The sequence below is a fragment of the Carlito syrichta genome, unplaced genomic scaffold (assembly GCF_000164805.1).
Source record: "Carlito syrichta isolate Samal-C Ts95f unplaced genomic scaffold, Tarsius_syrichta-2.0.1 Scaffold302448, whole genome shotgun sequence".
Taxonomy (NCBI): domain Eukaryota; kingdom Metazoa; phylum Chordata; class Mammalia; order Primates; family Tarsiidae; genus Carlito; species Carlito syrichta.
The window spans coordinates 16,855-31,258 of NW_007246544.1; the positions used below are offsets into that span (position 1 = coordinate 16,855).

General features: G+C 46.7%; 1 long non-coding RNA gene across 1 annotated transcript; it reads right to left on the minus strand.

The window, feature by feature from the left end:
* Positions 1–681: 681 nt before the first annotated feature.
* LOC103259021 lies at positions 682–13,852 on the minus strand. Its single transcript, XR_002481897.1, has 3 exons — positions 13,741–13,852; positions 9,393–9,523; positions 682–1,684 (listed from the first exon to the last, which is right to left on the minus strand). It is a non-coding gene; the product is annotated as an uncharacterized LOC103259021 (long non-coding RNA).
* Between the last annotated feature and the right edge of the window lie 552 nt (positions 13,853–14,404).

The window sequence follows — 14,404 nt, forward strand, 5'->3', positions numbered from 1 at the left end:
CCCTTACCTTAGCCATGGACTCCCTGACAATACCTGAGCGGTCCATGTAGAAACAACATTCTTCCCCTAGGGCGGTGCATGTTCCTCCCTGCTGCAGAAATAACAAATCTGGCCCTCTAAGTTTTTGTAGGACCACCTCGGATAACGAGGCTAGGGATTCCTGAAGGTGAGAGATGGAGGTTTCAATTCTTTCAATATCTATATCTATGGCAGCCCTGAGGCTGTGATACTGTTGTTTCTGGGTAATTAGGGCTGCAGTACCTGTCCTGGTTCCTGCTAACCCTAGCCCAAGAATGACCGCCAGTGATATGGCGGTGAATGGCTCTCTTTTGTTTCTCCTGAGGTAGTCTGTAGCATAGTTCCAGAGCACGTCTTCCTCTGAGTGGTGAGGATTTTTGGCAACAATTGAATCATTACACAAAAATTAGTTGCAGACCGGTTAAGGACCTGCCCGTGAAAACACGGAGTTAAGCCAGTAGAACATGCCCACCAACTGTTTTCTGGGGGTATGTAGTAGTCTAAGCTGGATACCAGGTGGGTACTATTACAAAGGGCCTGGAACTCTGGTGGAGGTTGGTGCGCTACTTGGCTCGGGTTTAGGAACCAACCTAGTAGTTGGCTTAGTTGTGGGTTTTGCCCTAGGCTTAGGCCTAGGGGGTGGTTTCCACGGTTTGTTTGTTTATAACAGCTTGGTTGGGTTCTATAATGATGCTGGGGTTTTGGACTATTAGTCTAATCATGAAGAGACTTCCTAGGTCACGCCATCCTGCCCTAGGGTTGTCGTATAATCTGATTCCCCACATTTTTCCAACTGTCCAGTCTGTAACTTGTCGCCCAGCTGGGGTGAAGTTTATTATGAGGGGGTCACAGTAGGAGATGGCGGGTGTTACAAACCCACCTTGTATCTGACAAGGCCCTTTTCTGTAACCCGAGGGGTTTCTCTGCACAGTGATTAAGTCATTGGTTTTGGCAGGGGTCCAGGGTATGTTGCCTGTGGAGACACAGGACCATGCTGGGCAATAGTACTGACCGGAGTCTGAACACGCCTCATCTTGGTCATGGGCGGGGCATACATAGAATTGATACTGTCTGTTGTAGCCTAGCTTAGAAATTACTTTAGTCACCGCACCAGCCCAGTCAGGATAGGAGTACATGTCTTTTAGGTCACAGGTTAGGGCTGGGAACCAAGTATTGAGGGGAGCGAGGTTGGAAGTTTGGAAAATAATTTTGTTAATTCCTGACTTGATGGCTAAAACCTGCCATGTTAAATTGAGAGGTTGATGGGGTTTGTATGAGGCCCCGGAGGTTAGTACTATGGCATTGTATAAAAAGCATGTTATACATGTCATTAGCTTTCTGGAAATACATGAGAACGGCACAATCTTAGCTTTAGAGGATTGTCCTTGTCCTGTTTGCTCTTCCATTTTGGCACGTAGTCCTGCAGCACTGCAAAAGGCTCAACCGGTCGGACGTGGGTATAGTGGATCCACGGGACGATGCCGTCTAACTTGAGTGCGGTGGGCGTGGTTAGGACGACAACGTAGGGCCCTTTCCAGCGTGGCTGCAGTGTCTGGTGCTGGTGGTGGCGGACGTACACCCAGTCTCCTGGTCTATAACGGTGCAGGTTCGGGGGCGGCCCGGTCTCATAGAGAGCCTTTAGTACGGGCCACACCTGTTCATGTGCCTTTTGCAGTGCCCGCAAAGAAAAAAGAAGTTGTTGGTCATCAAATTCAGCAAGTATTTCAGATTTCAGGTTTGGAATAATAGGTGGCGCAATGCCAAACATGATTTCAAAATGGGTGAAGCCCATTTTATAGGGGGAGTTACGCACCCTGTAGAGGACTAAGGGGAGGAGAGTCATCCAGTCACCGCCAATCTCCAGGGCTAATTTGGTTAGGGTCTCTTTTAATGTTCTATTCATACACTCTACCTGTCCTGAACTTTGGGGTCTATATGCACAATGTAATTTCCAATCTGCCCCAAGAACCCGAGCTATTCCTTGCGTTACCTTAGAGACAAAGCCTGGTCCCATTATCCGAACCTATTCGGACGGGGAATCCATACCTTGGCATGATGTCCTCTAGGAGCTTCTTGGCCACTATTTGAGCCGTTTCATGTTCTGTGGGAAACGCCTCAGTCCAACCTAAAAAAGTATCTACAAACACCAGTAAATACCTGTAACCATATTTTCCAGGCTTTACCTCCGTGAAGTCTACTTCCCAGTATGCTCCTGGTTGGTCTCCTCTAAGTCTGGTTCCTGGGTAAGATTTATGTGTAGAGGTGTTAGTTATTCGGCAAGCATGGCACTTGTCCACGATTTGTGCAATTTTGTGGTGTGAGTCTTTGATGGTTATTTTGGCATGGCGTATTAGGTCTCTCATTTTTTTTACTCCCGTGTGTGTACTTTTGTGCATTTTTGTGACGAGCCATTGTCCTAATTTTTCTGGTAAAATTATGCTGCAATCTGCCGCCCTCCACCAACTGTGGAAACATTGTACCATGGTTGTTGCTTGATCCAGTTTAAATCTTCCTCTGTATACTCTGGGCTGTTTGGCAGTGCTGGAGGTCCTGGGTCTGGCAACGTGGTCACTAAGACATGGTCCACAGAAATAGCTGCCTTCTTTGCTTTTAAATCTGCCAAGCAATTGCCCCTGGCTACTGGCGTGTCTGCAGTCTGGTGCCCTGGGCAATGAATGATGGCTAGCACTTTAGGTAACCAGTGGGCCTGCAGTAACTCAAGGATCTGAGTCTTATTTTTAATAGTTTTTCCTTCTGCTGTCAGTAGCCCCTTTTCTCTGTAGATGGCCCCATGTATGTGTGCTGTGGCGAACACATACCTGCTGTCGGTGTAAATGTTCACCTGTTTTTCCACTCCCAGAGTCAGAGCCTTGGTTAGCGCGACTAAATCGGCTCGTTGTGCTAAAGTTCCAGCTGCCAGTGGCTCTGCCCAGTTTCTGTCTCTGTGGTTAAAGCGGCCCCTGCATACCTGGCCCCGTCTTGGATGAAACTGCTGCTGACAGCGTACCAGGTTGCCTCGGCATTGGGCAAGCGTTGGTCTTGAAGGTCGGGCTTTACTCTAGGTACCTGGGCCAGGATTTCTTGACAGTCATGGAGGGGCACCTTCCAGTCCAGAGTGGGGAGTAGCGTAGCCGGGTTTAAGGAGGTAGGAGCCTGGAACAGGAATCTAGCAGGGTTTAAAAGCAAGCCCTGGTAGTGTGTTAACTGAGCATTACTTATCCACCGATCTAGCGGTTGCCTGAGCACCCCTTCGATGGCATGGGGGGTAGTCACACACAGTTCTTGCCCCATGGTTATTTTGCTGGTGTCTTTGACCATGGTGGCAACCGCTGCAATGATTTTTAAACATGGGGCCATCCCGCCGCTACTGGATCTAACTTTTTTAAAAGGTAGGCTATGGGCCTTTTCCAGGAACCCAGCTGCTGTACTAGGACTCCTTTTGCAATTCCTTTTAGTGCATCCACATATAGATAAAATGGCTTCGTCAAATCAGGTAACCCAAGGGCTGGGGCTGAGAGTAACACTTGTTTGAAGTTGCTAAAGGCTTGGCTCATAGCCTCTGTCCAAAGTCCTGTTTGTTTTTAGTGGCCTCATACAGCGGCTTAGCCAACTCAGCGAACCCAGGTATCCACAAGCGACAGAACCCTGCTGACCCCAGGAACTAGCGTACTTGTCAGACGTTTTGCGGTGGGGGAATTTTCAGTACTGTTTCTTTTCTGGCGTCCGTCAGCCACCTCTGTCCTTCTATTTTGTACCCCAGGTAGCTTACCTCTGTTTTGCAGATTTGTTCCTTTTTGGCTGAGACGCGGTATCCCAGGGTGCCCAGAGTCTGCAGCAAGTCCGTGGTGCCCCGCAGGCATGTGTCTTGGTCCTCTGCCACCAGTAGGATATCATCCATATACTGTAACAAGGTCAGGTTGGGGTTTCTTGTACAGAACTCACCCAAGTCTTCATGTAGTCCCTCATCAAAGATGGTGGGCGAGTTCCTGAATCCTTGGGGCAGTTGCGTCCAGGTGAGCTGGCCGCTGATACCTCTTTCCGGGTCTGTCCACTCGAAGGCGAAGATGTCTTGACTTCTTGGGGCCAAGAGTATGCTGAAAAAGGCATCTTTTAAATCCAGAACAGTGTACCATGTTCTGGTTGGGGACAGAGCAGTGAGTAGAGTGTAGGGCTTTGGGACTGTAGGGTGTATGTCCATTACCCGCCGGTTGACCTCATGCAGGTCCTGGACCGGCCTGTAGTTGTTAGAATTCGGCTTTTTCACTGGCAAAGGGAAGTGTTCCAGGCTGACTGACAGGGCCGCAGTATTCCTGCATCTAGTAACTGCCAGATGTGAGGGGTTATGCCCTCTCATGCAGCTAGAGGCATTGGGTACTGCTAGACCCTGACCGGATCGGCTCCTGCTTTGAGTTCAATGAACACTGCCAGTCGGTGTTTAGCTAGTCCCGCTCCCCCAGTCTCTGCCCACGCCTGGGGAAAGTCCTGCAACCATTGGCTTATATTTTCTGCCTGTGGTAGTGGGCCCTGGTGGGCCCTGGTGGAGGCAATATTCGTCCTCTAGGTTGATAGTAAGCACCTGGATAGGGTACCCATCTCTGTCCAAGACTTTGGTGCCTTTTGAGTGAAAGTTGATTTAGGCACCCACCTTGGTAAGCAAATCTCGGCCTAGTAGGGGGTACGGGCAGTCCAGAATAACTATGAAGGAGCGGGACACCTGGCCTACACCAAGGTCTACTGTTCTTTGAGTGGTCCACGGATATGGCTTGGTGCCTGTGGCCCCTTGCACCCATGAGACTTTATTTGTTATATTTCCATGTGGCTTTAACAGGATGGAATGCTCCACGCCCATATCTACATAGAATTGCATGTGTTTCCCCTCCACCTTCAATATTACCCTGGGCTCAGGGAAGGGTTCCGAACCCTGACTCCCCTAATTTTCAAGAGTTAGGACTTTTAGCTCGTTTGAGGTAGGCTCCGGAGGCTTTTCTGGACAGTTTCTTATCCGGTGCCCTTCCTTCTTGCAGTATGCACACTGGTTTCTAGCCAATTTGGGGTGTCCCCTTTTAAAACTGCTTTTCTTACCTGGCTCTCCAGCCAGTTGCTTGAGGCATCTCTGCTTTTCCTGAGGGTCATCGGTAGTAGTGGCTAGCAGGATTTTAGCCAAGTTGCAGGTCTGGCGATCGTTTACCCTGGCCTGCTGGTCCTCTGGACTTTCTCAATTATTGTACACTTTTTCTGCCACTATTAATAAATCTTGGAGGCTTTTCTCACCTAACCTTTCTACTTTCTGCAATTTTTTTCTAATGTCAGGGGCAGCCTGGTTAATAAAAGCCATCATGACTGCTGCCTTATTTCCCGGTGCCTCTGGGTCCATAGGAGTATACTGCCTGAAGGCCTCCGTGACCCTTTCTAGGAAAGCAGCTGGGCTTTCATTTCCATCCTGCCTAACATCATATGCCCTGGCCAAATTAGTGGGCTTGCATGCCGCAGCCCTGAGACCCGCCATTAGAGTCTGGCGATAGACCCAGAGCCTCTCCTTACCTTCAGCCATGTTGAAGTCCCATGCAGGACGAGACAGGGGGAACGCTGCATTGATGACATCTGGATTTTGGGTTGGCTACCTGTCCTCTCCCAGAACCAATTTCCAGGCTTCTGTCTGAATGCGTTCCCTTTCCTCCATTGTGAAAAGAACCTTTAAAAGCATTTGGCAATCATCCCAGGTGGGCTGGTGGGTAAAAAGAATGCTTTCTAACAGGTTAGTTAAATCTTTTGGATTTTCAGAGAACTTAGCCATTTGCATCCTCCAGTTATATAAGTCAGAGGTGGAGAACGGCCAATAGTGTAGGGGCTGTTCTCCAGTTTCATCTGGAGGCCCGAAGGCTCGGAGGGGGAGCACGGTGGAGTCGGCGGGTCCCTCTTTCGGTGCTGGGGCTTCCTGATCAGTGCGGCCCGGCGTCCCCGCCGCCAGTCTGCACTGGGGTTCCTCTGCTCAGGGCACAGGAGCTGGCTCCCCAGCAGCCCCTCCGCGGCACCCACTTCGGGTGCCGGGGGTGCCAAGGGGAATCTTGGGTAAAGGTGGGAAAAAGACAAATCTTCTGGCTCTGAGTCCAGCAGGACCAGATAGGGTGGAGGTTTGGCCTGCGCCTTGTCTTCCGGGGGCTCGCCATTTCTGGTTTTGCCTTCCCAGGTGGCCAAGATCCGGTATGCCGGGTTATGGATAATATCTTGCCACACCAGGATATAGGGCACCTGATCCGCGTGGCCACGTTCCACCGTGGCCGTGTTCCACCCGAAAGATAACATTTTTAACCTGAAAAATAATACGTGGTGAAAATGTGCCCTCTGGTGGCCATTCTACGCCGAGGGATGGCCACTCGGACTCGCAGAGGGTCTGGAGCTTTTTCCTGTGAATGATTACACTCAGATTATTAGCCCTTTCTTTAACATTCGAGAAGTGGTCAGTCATGAGGGTTAGAGAGGTGGTCAGTCTCTATCCCATGTTTTCCGTCCACAGTAACACACACACAAACACAGCGGATAAAAAGACACTACCAACACAAAAGTAAGGTTTCCCACAGCCATGGAGACAAAAACGAAACCAATTTGAAGGTAAGTCCATGCCTCCTGGTGCTGGGCTACCTTCAGATATGAGGACAGTGCTATCCTCCGAATGGAGGCCTGGTGTGTGCCCGAAAAGTCGGGCGTACCAGATGACCCCTCTCGCCAGCCTGCCAGTGTGTCCGGGAGCTAAACTGAACTTAGGCTAAGTTCACGCCTCTCGATGTCTGGACTTCCTTGGGTGAGGATGGCTTCCGCCCTGTCCTCCAGATGGGGTCGAGGGATGTCTCCCAGGATCCCCGGTTGGCGGCCCCAGAGCACATCTGCCCACATCTTCTTCTGGCCTTACGGGATGGATATCCTACAAGAAGCGCTCTAATAGACAGGCAGTTGGACAGACATGCAGACAGACAGACAATTGGGTGCACTCACCTGCCGGTGTTGAGACCCTCCGGGCTGGGGTCTTGGAGGTCTCTGGGATCTCAGTGGAACCTCCAAATGTTAAACCTAAAATTCAAAATCCGAGAGACCACCAAAGAGCCAGCTCCGATGCAAATACATGAGGGTCTTTATTCAGGCTCGAGTCTGGGCTCACGTTTGAAACCGGCACAGTGGTTTCAGGGACGAGAGCCCCAACTCAGGTTTACAAGCCTCTTTTATACACAATTTGGAGGGAGTGGGGTGGCATTACAAACTTGTTCACACAGGATTGGATGGAATTGCATGAATGCGGTTACAGAGATACTGATTGGTTGGTTTGTGTTTGATTTGCGCAGGCGTGGACTCCAGCTGACCGTGACTGACCATTAATGGTCAGAGAGACAGGGTGGAACCGGTTAGGTCTTCTGGAATGTTAAGATATCCAGAGGTGCTTGTAACATGTTTACTTGGGGGGCCCAGGTCCGCACAGTCATCGTGACTGTGTATAAGCTGGACCTTGGGTTCGAGAACATGTTTACCAGAAGCCAAGGTTTTACACAGTCACCGTGACTGTGCATAAGTCAGCTTTGGCATACAAGCAGGTTTGAATTAATACAAAGCCCACCGTAAGGGTGGCTTGCCTGTCACAATTTAGACAGAGGGAAGTTTGGAAGGGGCTTATTGTTTAACACTCGCACACTGCCAGCAGGGGTTACAGAAGCAGAAGAAGCCGGTTAACCTATTTAACATAGTTATTATGAGGTAAACAAAAAACTAACAGAGTTTCAAGTGCAAACACTGTAAAACATTCTGTAACTTCACAACCACTACAAGGCTTACGGCATATATTTGGTCTTATGGGGGCCACTGCAAACACTTCTTACACAGCAACAAAACACAGCAACCAGTTTTCACACAGTAACAACTCTTAAGTCTTTCACCTACCTCTTCATCTACCAATATTCGACCTACAGCCTGCAACAATCTGGATACAACATCTTTTAAGGCTCATTAGGTCCCTGACAGATTTTCTAAAGCTGCTCTGTTTTAACTCCAGTTGACGGTAATCAACGCCATGCTCCCAATGCCGCTCCACTTATCTGACCATACGCAGCTTGAGGATATAAAATCTGTGCCTCTTGGAAGGAATATTCTCCTTGGCCCACAAGCATGTCCAGATTAATCCTATTCATTTCATCTCCTCTATTTCTTTCAGCTTGCTCTTTGCATCTATCCCAAAAATCTGTCTTCCATAACAAATATTCTCCACCCAACAAACATGCCTTAGCAACCAGATGCCAATCAGAGCGAGTCAAGTTCTCTTGTGAAATAGTTTCCAGTATAGCTAATATAAATGGTGCTATTGCTCCATACTGTGCCACAGCAGTTTTAAGGTCCTTCAGGGACTTAAGAGACAAAATCTGATACTCTTGCATCTCCCTTCCCTGATCATCAAAGCCTGTAATGTCTACCAGATAGGCATGAAATCCTTCTAAATCATCTCCTTGCAGCAAGGCAGATTGAACAGTCTTCTGTAAAGGGGGAAGATGCTTCCTAACATCGGGCGGTCAAGCTTAGATGGGGGGAGGATGTGGATTCATGATCCACAAGTAAGGCTCTAGTCAGCACCAATTGAGGGACTGTTGAGACCCAAGGGGGTTCCTTGCCACCTCCAGGAGAGAGCTCCTCCTTAGAAATTGAGGAATGAGTCACTGGTATGGAAGGCACCTCCTCTTTTGAACACAAAGCACGACACAAAGACACTTCCTCTTTAGCTAGCACTTTCTAGCTAAAACAGTAAGCAACTTCATAATTTGAGCAAAAGTATCAGAGGATAAGGAAAGAGTGGAGGGCTCAGCCTCTTTCACAGGCAGGCTAGAAGCCTCAGGAAACTCGGTTACAGAGGTTCAAGTGGCCACGAATATCTCATCTTTGTGATACTGAAAAGCAGCCTCATCCTGCTCCTGTCAAAAATCTTTAGGAGAGTGTCCCTTCTGGTCATTGTGGGCAGCTAGAGCAGGAGCTGAGGGGTAATGCTGCAAAGACGAAGGAGCCTGCTCTGCTCCATGAGACTCAGAAGAGGGGTCTAAGGAATCTCTTACTAGGTTCTGCAGAGATAAAGCATCTACTAGCACAACTTCAGGACCATGCGCTTGATAATAATCCTTCAAACAACTACCTACCTTTTCCCAAGTAATTAGGCAAACTGTCCCAACCTCAGGAAACAGGGACATACTTCCTCTACAAGCTGCAAAAATCTAATTGTCTATCTGCAACCTTAGTTCCTCTAGCTTTCAGCATAGATTTCAACATCTGCGCAAAGAGAGTGCATTCCTTAGAATATAAATATCCCATGGTTTACTCCCAACGATTAATCCTTTCCCTCGGTTACTTACTCATGAATCGTAATGCTGCACACAAAAGACGCCAGCCTCTGCGAGGGTTCTTCTCCCGTCAATGCCAATCCCCAGTACTCAGGTCCCTGTTCTGGCACCACTGAGGGGGTCCAGCCTTCGCAGATCAGGGCCTGAGTTGGGGGGAGGGAATGAGAAAAGAAAGAGACAGAGAAACAGCGGGATTTGGAGCACTCCCTCTCAGATAGCAAGGAGCGAGAGAGAGCAAATTTATTTTACTGCATCCCTCTTATTTAGGACAAAAATCTCATAAAGCACAGCAATACCACACAAGCAGGATATGTTAATGTCTGAGTTAAATTACACAAGCAGGTTAAGTACCAGTGACTAAACTATGCATATCTTAACATCTATGCTAAGCAGCACAATCACTTAGGATGAGTATGTTCCAGGCCAGACTTGGTACCACTTGGCTATCCATAGAAATGCAACCAAAAGGTCAGGGTAGAAAAAGGAAATATAGGTTTAGTTCCTTGAACATAAGACAAAGAACTACAAGTACTCTGTTAGCTTGTGCTCTTAGTTTCCTTCAACATAGAAGTGGTGGAGCTGGGAGAGGCAGTTCATGCTTGCAGTCCCAACTACTCAGGAGGCTGAGGCAGGAGGACAGCTTGAGGCAAAAATTTTGAGATGAGCTGGGACACAGTATCTCAAAAAACAAAAACAAAAAACAGTGGCTCTGGAAACCAATTTAAAATCATCTGCACCCACATGCTCCTAAATTTTTGTTTACTGCACTGGGGCAATTATCACAGTTCAATGATCAAGAGACTAAACAAATCATAAGCACTGTCTTATTTAATCCTCAATATTGTTTTATAAGGCACTCATTATTACTTGCATTTTAAATATGATTGAGCTAGGGCTTGGTGAGGTGAAGTGCTCGGCACAGGTTAACATCCTTCGTAATTAGGAGGGAATTCAAATCTACTTCTGGATCTCTCCATTGTGAAAATTCCCTCTCACAACTCCCTTACAATAAAACATGTTCACTTTCTCACTCACTTTTAGAACTCCCTTCCTGGTGCCTGGCACTGGGGTGGCCATACAGTCTCAGCTGCAAAATCAGAGCCTGTTACAGCCTCATGTGTGTTCACTGGGCACAATCAGCCAGCTCCCTCCACAACAGTAGGAATGCAAAGGCAGCCTCATCACCTGCCCCAAAACTAGCTAGAACAGAGTTCAGTCTCCTGGAAAGCCAACTCTGGAACCACACTAGAAACTCCCTCTGGGGACACCAACATTGTGAGATCATCTTGAATGTTGTTTTCATCCCAGCAAGTCATTCTCAAGGACTCTAGCTCCAGTGTCCTCTGCACCGGGAGAACTCATCTCCAACCTATTTTCTGACCCAATAGTAAATATACTACAATACACATCCCTACCCCTTCTCCAATTCTGAGACAGCTTTGTCCCAGTCCTGGCCCTTCAGTCTGTCTACTTGTAGGGCCAGTAGAAGTTGAGTGTTACATACCCAAATGCAGCACTCCATGGAGTCAGCCAAGAGGGAGAAGGGACAGCCACACATAAGTGGGCTGAAGCGTAAATCACCAAGGTTGAAAAACCAGGAATCGGGTGTGGTGGCTCACGCCTGTCATCCCAGTATTTTGGGAGGCAGAGGTGAGAAAACTGCCTGAGCCCACGGGTTCAAGACTAGCCTGGGCAACGTAGTGAGATGTCTCTACAATAAATGAAAAAATTAGTCAGAGCTGGGCTCAGTGGCTCAGCCTGTAATCCCACTCTTTGGGAGGCTGAGGTGAGTGGACTGCCTGAGCCCGTGGGTTCAAGACCTGCTTGGGCAACTTGGCGAGACCTCATCTCTACAATAAATCAAAAAATCAGCCAGGCATGGTAGTGCATGCCTGTAGTTCCAGATACTTGGAAGGCTGAGGCAGAAGGATCACTGGAGCCCAGTAGGTCGAGACTGCAGTGGCCGGGAGCATGCTACTATACTCCAGTCTGGGCGACAGAGTGAGACTCCAACTCAAAAAAAAAAAAAAAGAAAGAAAGAAAAAATTAGTCAGGAATTGTAGTACACACCTGTGCTTCCAGCTACTGGAAGATTGACCCAGAAGGATCACCTAGGTCCATCAGGTAGAGACTGCAGTGGCCATGAGCATGCCGCTGCACTCCAGACTGGGAGACAGAGTGAGACTTCTACTCAAAAAAAAAAGAAAAATCCAAGACCCAAACATTTTCCAGAAGCTCATAGAAGACTTTCTCTCATACCTAATAGATCTGAGTTCTGTCAAATGCTCATGACTGGAATGAACATGGCAAGGAAAATAAGAGTGACAGTGAAATTACCCTGATTGGTAAGACTAATCTGAATTTTCTACTGAAGTGAGGCTAACATTAAATTCCCAGATGAACAGCTAACTAAATAAAATAGGAATTTTCACAGCAAACAAAAGAGACATGGATATCAAGTTGGCAGTCAACTGTATCCAGTAAAAAAATTAATAGAGTAGAAGAGAAAAGCCACATGATCATCTCTTAATAAACGGACAGTGAAAAAACATTTCCTAAAATGCAGTATTGCTTGTTATAAATTCAGATAGCCTAAAAATGGAATGGCTATTTTCTTAAACTTAAGACACACACACACACACACACACACAAAACATCCAAAATACATTTTGGAAAAAGATAAAAATTTTGGCTAGGCACCATGGCTCATTCCTGTAATCACATCACTTTAGGAGGGCAAAGCAAAAGGACTGCTTGAGCCTAGGAATTTGAGTTTAGCTTAGCCACCAGAGCAAGACCTCATCTCTACAGAAGAATAAAAAGATTAGGCATAGTGGCATTTGCCTATAGTCCCAGGTGGAGGCTGAGGCAGAATGATCACCTGAGCATAGGAGGTTGAGACTGTGGTGAGCTGTGATTGTGCCACTGCAGTCCAGCCTGGGTGACAGAGTGAGTGAGACTCCAACATATAAAACAAAAACAAAACAAAACCCAAACATTTGCTCACTTAATCTTCACAATGATTTTATAAAATAGGAATTATAACAGCTTTTTCTTTCACAAATGATGAAACTTTCTCCAAGATTAATCTACCTAACTTAGAGGCAGAAGCAGGTTCCTCTTACTCACAGTTCATATGCTCATCACTTGGGTAAAATTATTTGCAGATGGCAAAAATGCTCAATTAAAAAACAGGAAGGAATCAATTTATAACTTATGTATAATAACATGAGAAGAATTAAGTGATAAAATAAACATTTATTTTTAAACTTTTGCTCTTGTGTAGAACATAAAATTAGTAGTACTGGGTGGTAAAGGATCCTGAAAGAAGAATGGCACAGTATAATAAAATTCACGGTATAACACAATTCACAAGACAGTTTTAGGTTGGAAAGTGGGGGACCAGGAGGCACTTTGTCTAGTGGAACAAAGGCCCCCAGTTTCTTACCCACCAGACTTTTATTACAACAAAATGACATAGTTAAGTAAGTCTTCAAGGACAAAGTACAGACAATGCAAAGAAAACTCCCTGTTTTGGTCTTAGAAAGCTTTTATGGTGAAGTGGGACTGTTTACAGGATATAGTGATACTACTTGCAAGACAATGTATAACTTCTTAACTATTCTAACAAAAGAGACACTGCACTTTAGAATTTGCCTCAGCATACATGCCTATCTGGCTTTGCCATTATAGGCATTCTTCGCTGACTATACCTTTGCTAGTGTGCCAAGTATGTTTTCATCAGAGTTCAAGCAGGGCAGGGGTCTCCAACACAGAAGGAAAAAAGGAAGTAGGGCCTTATGCAAAAAAAGAAGAAAGAAACCATTTACAATTACAACAAAAGCATAAACTATGTAGAAATAAGCATATCCAGAAATGTCCAAGACAGGAATTGAAAAATACTACAAGTCAAAGAAGAAACAAACTCGTCTGGGCGACAAAGTGAGACTCCAACTAAAAAAAAAAAAGAAAGTGTTATACCTAGATCTATATCACTTCTGCCCAAATTAAAGCACCCACTTGGTGGAACATAACTGCAGTAGTTTAAGAAAAAAAGAGAAAAAACATTTAAAGAGTGCATAATATTTAAATATGTAGTTAGTAAGATGTTAGAAAACATAGACATAGAATTATACCAATACCCATACACCTAAACCCAACATGAAACATGAAATACACTGAATATTTAGGACAATGGAGATTGCATTACTTGGATCAGAATGAACCGGAAAGTAAATGTTCAACAGAACATGTAAGCCTAATGTGGAGAAAAAGAGAACGAGCTGGATAGTGAGGCAAAGAAAAGAAAATACATTAAAGGGAAATGTGAGGGAGACAATTCCTAAAGAAGAACCATCACCTTGTTCTTTTTGTGGATCCTTCTTATACCCGGACACTGAAGTCTGGTGGTCACATAGTACACGTCGTTCTGAGGAAGCAGGTGCTGGTGGTCACACAGACTTCACGCGTGACCGTGAGCAAGCAGGTACTATCAGGGAAAGCAGGACGTCAATTAAGCAATGTGACAATAACACAATGAGTCATTTCAACAATGCCCCCCCTCCTATGTAAGCCCTATCAGATCATACAACTAGGTGCAGTGGCTCACGGCTGTAATCCCAGCATTCTGGGAGGCGAAGGAGAGAGGATTGCCTCAGCCTGCCGGCTCGAGACCAGACTGGGCAATGCGGCGAGACCTCGTCTCTACGATAAATCACAAAAATGAGCTGAGCGTAGTGGCACGTGCTGTGGCTCCAGCTACTTGGAAAACTGAGGCGGAAGGACGCCAGAGCCCAGCAGGTCAAGGCTGCGGTGGCCGTGAGTGTGCCACTGCACTCCTGCCTAAGCGACAGAGTGAGACTCTGACTCAATAAAACAAAAAACAAAAAAAGCCCTCACTCGGCAAGGACTCCCACTCCGCCACGTGGATCTCCAAGAGCTAGCGAGCAACAACAGACAACAGCAAATCCGCGCTCTGCCTAGTTGGAAAACACTCTCCAAACCCATCACAGATGTGACGGATG